Here is an 8,115-nt window from a genome sequence, read left to right as displayed (position 1 = left end):
AATTGAAATGAAAAAAAAGAAAATGAAATAAGAAACTAAATGGAATAATGGCATTTTTGTAATATTTAACCGCTCAGGAAAAACGACGTCGTATGCTTTTAATGTGTTGGCGCGCTGTGAATGGCCAGAAGGCGCGGCAAACATGAATTCAAAATGGAAATGGAAACAAGCGAATCAAACACACATTCGAACGCGTTCTTCACTATGAACAATTCCAGAAATTCCAGAAAATGAAGAACATCAAATCTCAACCAAAATCTACAAACTCTATATCAAAAGAACCGTCTCAACTAGCACATCATGAATATGTAATTGATTTAACCTAATTCTAACCGTAGCAACGGGATCGAGCAAAAGAAGAAATGATCATCAAACTTCAACTCACAATTTCTCATTCAACACTCAACCAAATCAAAAACTATGAGCATCATGTTAATCTACAATCAAAGACCTACACAAGCCATATAACAATTTGAGCAATGAAGAATTTCGAAAAAATACCTGGTGATGATGGCAGATGCGAATCTGGACGTTTCAAGATGTAAAAACCAAAAACAGATGCAGTTTATTGATAAGGAAGTTGATTGGAATGATAAGCTCAGCTCGAAACAGCTCCAAGTGCAAGAATCATGAAGTTGCCATTGTAGATCAAGCTTTCCAACAGTCCAATTCTTGAAGCTTTGGCCACGAATTCAATGAAACAGTCCTTCAATGATGATTATGGAGTGTGAATCCACGAAGAATCAACCAAAATGATGAAGAATTCATGAAGAAATGTGAAAAAAAGTGATGAAGTTTTGAGAGAATTTGAGAGGTTTTGATGAAAAAGTTTGTTGCAATCTTGGAGAATGTGAGTATGATTACCAATTCTGTTACAGTTAAGGCTTTATACCAATGCCTAATCAACTTGCTAATCACAATTAGCAAAATTGGATGAATTAGTGTAAATGTGGTTTTAAGTGAAAGTCCAAAAATGACCTTTTCAAATTGGCAATGTAACAGTACCATGACGGTTCACACAAGTCATATTTGGCATTTGGAGTGTGCTGGAAGTGGTTTCATGTGCATTGGCCTTGTATTTCTCAATTTCACTATCTCACACCAAAAATTCAAAAGAATTCACTTAAAAAATGACTTTTTGCCTTGACCATTTTTGATGAATTTTGATCATGCATCATGAAAGTACATGTGAAATGGGGTTTGCTCAAAGAAAGATCATCCATTTTGGCCATTCCATGTGAAAGTTATGCCACTTTGATTTTAGGCATTTTTGAAAAATGATTGGACCATAACTTGTCAACCATTCAAGAGAAATTCAAGTTCTTGGACTTTTTTAGAAAGGTGAGAGCAAGATCTACAACTTTCATGTTGAACAAAATTTCATTTAAAGCTTTTTTGGACATGTAATTTTGTGGTGAAAAACTTTCCATTTTTGGAAACTTTCATTACAAGTCACTTTCCATTTTTGGCAACTTTTCTCCTGATTTTATTTTCTTCATTCTTGATGTTTGAAATGCCCAATGAACCTTGTTTCAACATGAATGAAGTGTATCCAACTCTCTCCCACCTCAAAATCCATAAAATCAAGCACAGTTGACCGCAGCTGACTTTTTCAACTGATAGATGAATTTGGCTGTGCACTGATCAAGTTGAGCCCCAATTCTCTGATGAAATGGCTCAAGGATGAAACCCTAGCTTCTATAAGCTCAATACAATCACATGATGATCCCCATATCCATTATAGACCCCATCTCCTTGCCATGCCCTGATTGGCCCAATGCAACTGATTAGGGTTGACCAGTGGTCAAAACCCTAATCTCAAGGTATCTGCTCAATCTCTTGAATCCTCTGGATGATAACAAAACCATGATGATGATGATGTATCATTGCAACCAAAATCAAGATCAATCTCCCTTGAGAATCAAAACCCTAATTTGAACCACCACCCTCAGATAGTTAGTGATCAGTCCAATGAAACCCTAGCTTGCCTACATCAACCTTTTATCTTCTGACCAAGACCTAGGAGGATGACTTGCTTGTTGCCACATGATATGCAAATATGCAATGACTAATGACCTAAAAAATGCAATGCAATATGTTAAGCTAGTCCCAAGAGAGGAGGGCAAATTTTGAGGTGTTACAATGGATACCGTACCTCAGTACGTACGTCGACCGGGGCAACCCCGTACTCCCTTGTGTATGGTATGGAAGCGGTCCTACCTGTTGAAGTGGAAATCCCTTCTCTGAGGGTATTATTGGATGTCAAGCTGGATGAAGCCGAGTGGATTCGAACAAGGTTTAACGAGTTAAGCCTTATCGAAGAGAGACGGCTAGCAGCTGTGTGCCATGGGTAGTTGTATCAGAGAAGGATGAAGCGAGCCTTTGAACAGAAAGTGCGTCCTCGGACATTTCAGACTGGTGATCTAGTTCTGAAGAGGATCCTTCCTCCCGGTACAGATAACAGGGGCAAGTGGACTCCTAATTATGAAGGTCCATATGTTGTGAAGAAGGTCTTCTCCGGTGGAGCCTTGATGCTTACAACTATGGATGGTGAAGATTTCCCGTCCCCTGTTAACTCAGATGTAGTCAAAAAATACTTCGCATAAATTGACCCGCTGGACAAAAAGAATAAAAGAGTCCAGGCAAAAAAGGGCATCCCGGCGAACCAAAAAACAGAAAGAAAAGGTTCGGGCAAAAATTAGGGATAAAATGAAAAGAATTTGTACACCCGGTAAGTCGAAAACCCGCAAGGGCGGCTTAGGCAAAAATGGGTATCCCGGTGGATTGAAAACCCGAAAGGGCGATCCAGCCAAAAGAGGGATTAAAGCGAAGACTACAGTCTGAGTTATCTGTACTTCATCGCGCTTCGTCATGTGTCATCTCGAAAGATGTGATCGGTCCAGTCATTCTTCTCAGAAAGCAAGGAGTTGGGAGGAAAACTGATGATCTGTGAATTATAACAGGATTGGGAAATAGTGGATGTCGTGTTCACATTGCCATTAGGATAGATTTTTTCCTTTTGTGCGTAATTGCCTCTTTCTAGGAATTGCTTCCCAATTGTATTCGCCTTTTCAGGCGCATTTTCAATCAATAAAAGTCGTTATTCAGATAAATAGCTCTCTTGTTTTTATTTTACTGTTTTGTTTGCAAAAACGTCCGAATTTTTGATAAACATTGCATATAAAAACATGAAGGCTTAACAATAACTTGCAGAAAGATAAAACATTTGAAAATCATTTTGAATGTTGAGGACACTTGAGCGTATCTTGTCCATGTATCCCTGGGGCATGTTGATTGTGGTTGTTTTGCAGGTCATTATCTGTGAGCATTCCCCAGCAGATATTTTCTCTCCAAGCAAATTCGAGAGCTATCAGAGTTTATTCTCTCCCCAGCAGTCGGGTTTGAAATAGTATTGCCATCCCCAGCATGGTCGTGAGCGTTTGTTTCCCAACAGGGTTGTGAATGTTTCTTCCCAACACAGGGCCTGGCATATTGTGTTACCGCCAGAATTTTGGTTCATCCTCAGCAGAGAAGTGTTTCATCCCCAACAGAGGTTTTCCCCAATAAGTTCCCCGAGTGGAGCGGGTATCAATGAAATATATCTCCAGCAGTTATCCTACCAGGGGATTGGATGAGTTCCCGGAGCGGAATGTTGTTTGCATCCCCAGCTGAGTCTATTCTACCTGTGGATTGCATGGTTTGTTCCCCAGTGGAGTAGCAATTATTCCCCAAGGCTATCCTAACTGAGGTTTGGTTGAGTCTTCCCCAGCGAAGTCGCTTTATCATTCCCCGGTAAAGTCGTCTTGTTACTCCCCAGCGAGCATTTTCACCAGAGAGTTGCCTGGTTTACTTTCCCCCGTGGAACAGTATTGATTGAAGTTGCCTGGTTTACTTTCCCCCATTCATTTCTCATTTGTTTTCACTGTTTTACATTTGATTGAAGTTGAGGTATGCTTGTTGACCTAGTTTGGATTGATTTTTGCATGTCCTGACTTGTTGAATTTAATTTCCCTACTTCCTTTTGTCCAAATAGCATGAAATTTGATATGAAGCTCATTGAATGTGTCCTGTTTGAACTGGAATTTTTGTGGAATTTATTGAGCTGTTTTGGTATTTGTTTGATGGAAATCATTCTGTTTGCTCATATGTGGTTCACACTTGCCTACTTTGACCTAGATTGTGCATGAAATGAATTTGGTGCATAGTTTTGATATGAGACCAATTGGATTCTCTTATTAATTGATTTATCTTGGTTTTGATCATTTTTCACTTGCTATTTTGGATTTTTCATCTCCTTTTGGCCCTAGTCTTGGACTAGTGGCTTGTGATCTCACTTTTGAGTTGTGTTTCAGGTTAATAGCACAAATGGCCTTTGCTTGATGGTGTGCTTCCATTGGAGTTGACTTGTGACTTGTATATAGCTAATTTTGACTTTGTTTTGCAGGGTTTGATACTTGAGTTTGAGCCTTAATGGCTTGCACCTTTGTGCATTGGCTTGTGTTTGTCTGTGTATAGTTAATTGTGAACCATTTGCTGTTTGGTTTTGTGATTGGTATACTGATTGTATTTGATTGATTTCAGGTACATTAGTTGCTAAGATTGCTTTGCTTTGCTTGATAAGCAATTTGCACTGAGGTATAACACTCTTGTCTCCATGTAGTCTGGAAGACCTGGCTTGTTACCTAGCCAGGCACCTGTCTGAAGTCCTCCTTAAGAGGCGATGTTTGTGCTTGTTTACTTTTGTCCCCAAGCAGGTAAAGACCTCTATGAGGCAATTGGCGGATAAGAGAGATATGCAATCTATCTTCCACTCTTCTGTTGAGTCGTCCCTCTGCTCACACCACTGTGTTGATGCATTGAGGACAGTAACCCAAGATCTTATACTGTTGTACAGTTGAGTCAGTGTCTTAAGTGTAGAAGGGTTCCCACTTTCTGGACCCACACTTCTTTGTCTGAAGCTCTCCCTGGCCAGGGATAAGAGCTGTGAAGTCTTATCTTCACTCACCTTTCATCTGCTTCACCTTGGCTCTCAATGTCAAGGTTAAGAGCAAAACTCACCCCGTACAGTTGGCTTGCTCTTGCAACCCCACCCTTGTTTAAGCCTCACTTGTGTGCATATAGTGTGTGCTGTTTGTGACTGTTTGCTATTGCTTGTGCTTTAGGATAGGCTTGCTTCCTGTGCAAGTTAGCTAGAAACCTTGACTTAGGGATGATTTTGCATGATAACATCTAGGCTCGAGTCGTAGTCTCCCTAGTTGTGTCTCCCTCTGTTATCTGGTTAGGCTAGTCTTGTGTCCCTTCGTAGGGGAACTACGTCGCCCTGATCCTCATACCAGATGAGGTACGTAGGCAGGAGATGAGCAGATCTCTCCGGGCGCCTGTGTCTTTGTTTTGTCTTGTTGTGTGCTTGGAAGCTGACGTAAGTCCATCGAGTGGCATTCGGGTTCCAGTGTGCGTGTGTTTTGGTTCGGATGCTGATGTAAGTCCAGTGATTGGCATTCAGGCTCCACGTTTGCCTTTGCCTGTGTTTGTTTGTGTGCGTGTTAGCCGAGCTACGGATGCTCTGATTCTCCTTCGTCCAAAGGAGATACGTATGCATAGGATGCGACATCCTAGCGAGCATGTGTCGTTGCCCCAGTCCAAACTACTTTGACTCTGATGTCTATGCCTGATAGACTAAGTAGGCCCAGGATGCGATATCCTGCCGAGTCAGTCTTGTTTGTTTTCTTGTGTCTCTTTCAGCCAGCGTGTGTGTGTTTGAGCAGTGTTTTAGCAACCATTTTCCTTCCTTTTGTGCGTGGATCCCGTCGAGTACGACGGATGCGTAGGGGTGCTAATACCTTCCCTTCGCATAACCGACTCCCGATCCCATTCTCTTTGGTCGCGAGACCATGCTTTTTCCAGGTTTACTCTGAGCGTTTCCTTTCCCACTTTTGGGATAAATAACGCACGGTGGCGGCTCTGTTGTTCTTGTTTTCCCGCCGGTTTTTCGCGTAATACGACAGCATTGAATAGCTGTTACATGCTGATGTTGACCATATGATACCTGAGGCGGAGCTTGAGGAGCTTCCCAAATTGTATCAGTTTCGTCCTTCTCTTCCTTTTGTGAATCGCTAGAAGATTCCTTCTCACTAGTATGGCTACCCGAGGCGCCTTGATGTCTTCCTCTTTTGAGACTACTCTCGATGTACTCTCCAACTATCACTAGGTCAGAGAAGCCTGATGAAACAGTATCTATCATTATTTCTAGGTATGGGCTCTACAAGGTACTCAGAAACATATCAATCAGATCTTTATCAAACATTGGTGGTTGAACGCGGGCAGCCAACTCTCTCCATCTTTGGGTGTACTTCTTGAACGACTTGTTACTCTTCTAAGAAAGATTTTGCAATTGAGTACGACTATGAGCCATATAAGTGTTGTATTGATATTGCTTCAGGAACGCCATAGCCAAGTCTTTCCAAGTCTAGATATTATTTATTTTCATATGTGTATACCATTCTAATGATGCCCCGTTAAGACTATCTTGAAAATAATGGATGAGAAACTTATCATCATGATCGTACATGACCATCTTCCGAATAAACATCCTGAAATGAGTTTTTAGACAGCTAACCCCTTTATACATCTCAAAATCTGGTATCTTGAACTTTGGTGGGATTACGATGTTTAACATTAAGCTCATGTCAACAGCAGCCCGACCATATGCATCTTTTCCTTCTAGGGCTCTTATTTTTTCACCCAGAACACGACACATTTGAACAGCTTCGTTATCCTGATGAGTTCTGACATTGATCATTGGATCTACCTCTTGAAGGTTTTTAGTATTGTGAGGAGGTGGGATATTCCCAGCTTGAAAAGTGAAGTGTCCTTGCACTGTAGGGATTTTATTGGATACAACGTTGTACGCTGGCTAAGGTTGGATAGGGTCATCCATTTGCAGAGGAGAATCGTATAGTGGGTTATTTACCATAGTAAATCGTGATAAAGGATCAACATTATTTATAACGATATGCTGGAAATTGTTCTTCGACAAAGGTAGCAAAGCTTCCAACATCTGGCTCACCTTATGGTTCATAGCGACCATGTATTCTCTCAATGCAACTTGATTCAGTTCCAAACGTTCCATTATTCTTCAGTAGCTACCACGAGTTCGCTATGGGTATCGAGGAATCAGCTAACGTTATGAATAAGAGGTGACATGAGTTTTCTTGTTTTTGGAAAATGCTATACATGCATGTTGATGGATGGGGATGCATGAAATTTTGTTATTTTTATGCAACTATGCAATTTTATGCATATTTTTTTATGCAATTTCATGTGTGGGCTCAAGACGATATGGGTAACAGAACCATAGAATAACCTATTTGGCCAAGCCTCTTATAATTGGAAAGCTCTAAACTTTTCTTCCCAACTCCTCGCCAGGGATAACTCTAGGGTTTGGACAAAAGGTTACCTAGAGTAATGGACCATAATCGGAATTTCACCATGCAACGAGCGAATCGTTTTATGACAAACTTCATGAAAATATCTACTCTAGGTGGGGTCTTTATATTGATCATACATGGTGTGCTCCTCGGGGATCAATAATACACAACCACCATAAATGGAATGGGTTTTAAAAGGTCCTTAGAGTCATCGATCTTAATCAGAGTTCTATCATGCAACGGACTATCCATTTTATGACGAACTCAAAAAAGAAGATCTACTCTAAGTGGGGTATTCATGTTAACCATTCAAGGTGTGCTCCTTGAGGGCTAACACTATACAACCACCTCCTAACTTATGTTCATTCTCTTTTTTCCTAAAACTCGGGAAGAGAGTTTCACTAAAGTAACAAATCCTAAAGCCCACACATAAATATACACAGATATAAAAATGCGATAAAGCAACAATAAAGGAAACATGCCACCAAAGAATAAGAAACAACAAAGCTAACAAACAAATCAAAAGCTAACTAAACTAGGGTGGACTCGCTTAGGATAATTATGTCCCCAGCAGAGTCGCTAGTTGTCGCGGCACGAAAAATACACCCGAGCGCATCTCACGCTCGGAGTAAACAACAGAGTCGTCGACGATCTTTATTTGTTCCAAAGGAATGGAAAATTATCAAAT

The sequence above is a fragment of the Lathyrus oleraceus genome, chromosome 2 (genome assembly GCF_024323335.1).
Source record: "Lathyrus oleraceus cultivar Zhongwan6 chromosome 2, CAAS_Psat_ZW6_1.0, whole genome shotgun sequence".
Lineage (NCBI taxonomy): Eukaryota > Viridiplantae > Streptophyta > Magnoliopsida > Fabales > Fabaceae > Lathyrus > Lathyrus oleraceus.
This window is presented reverse-complemented; position numbering follows the sequence as displayed.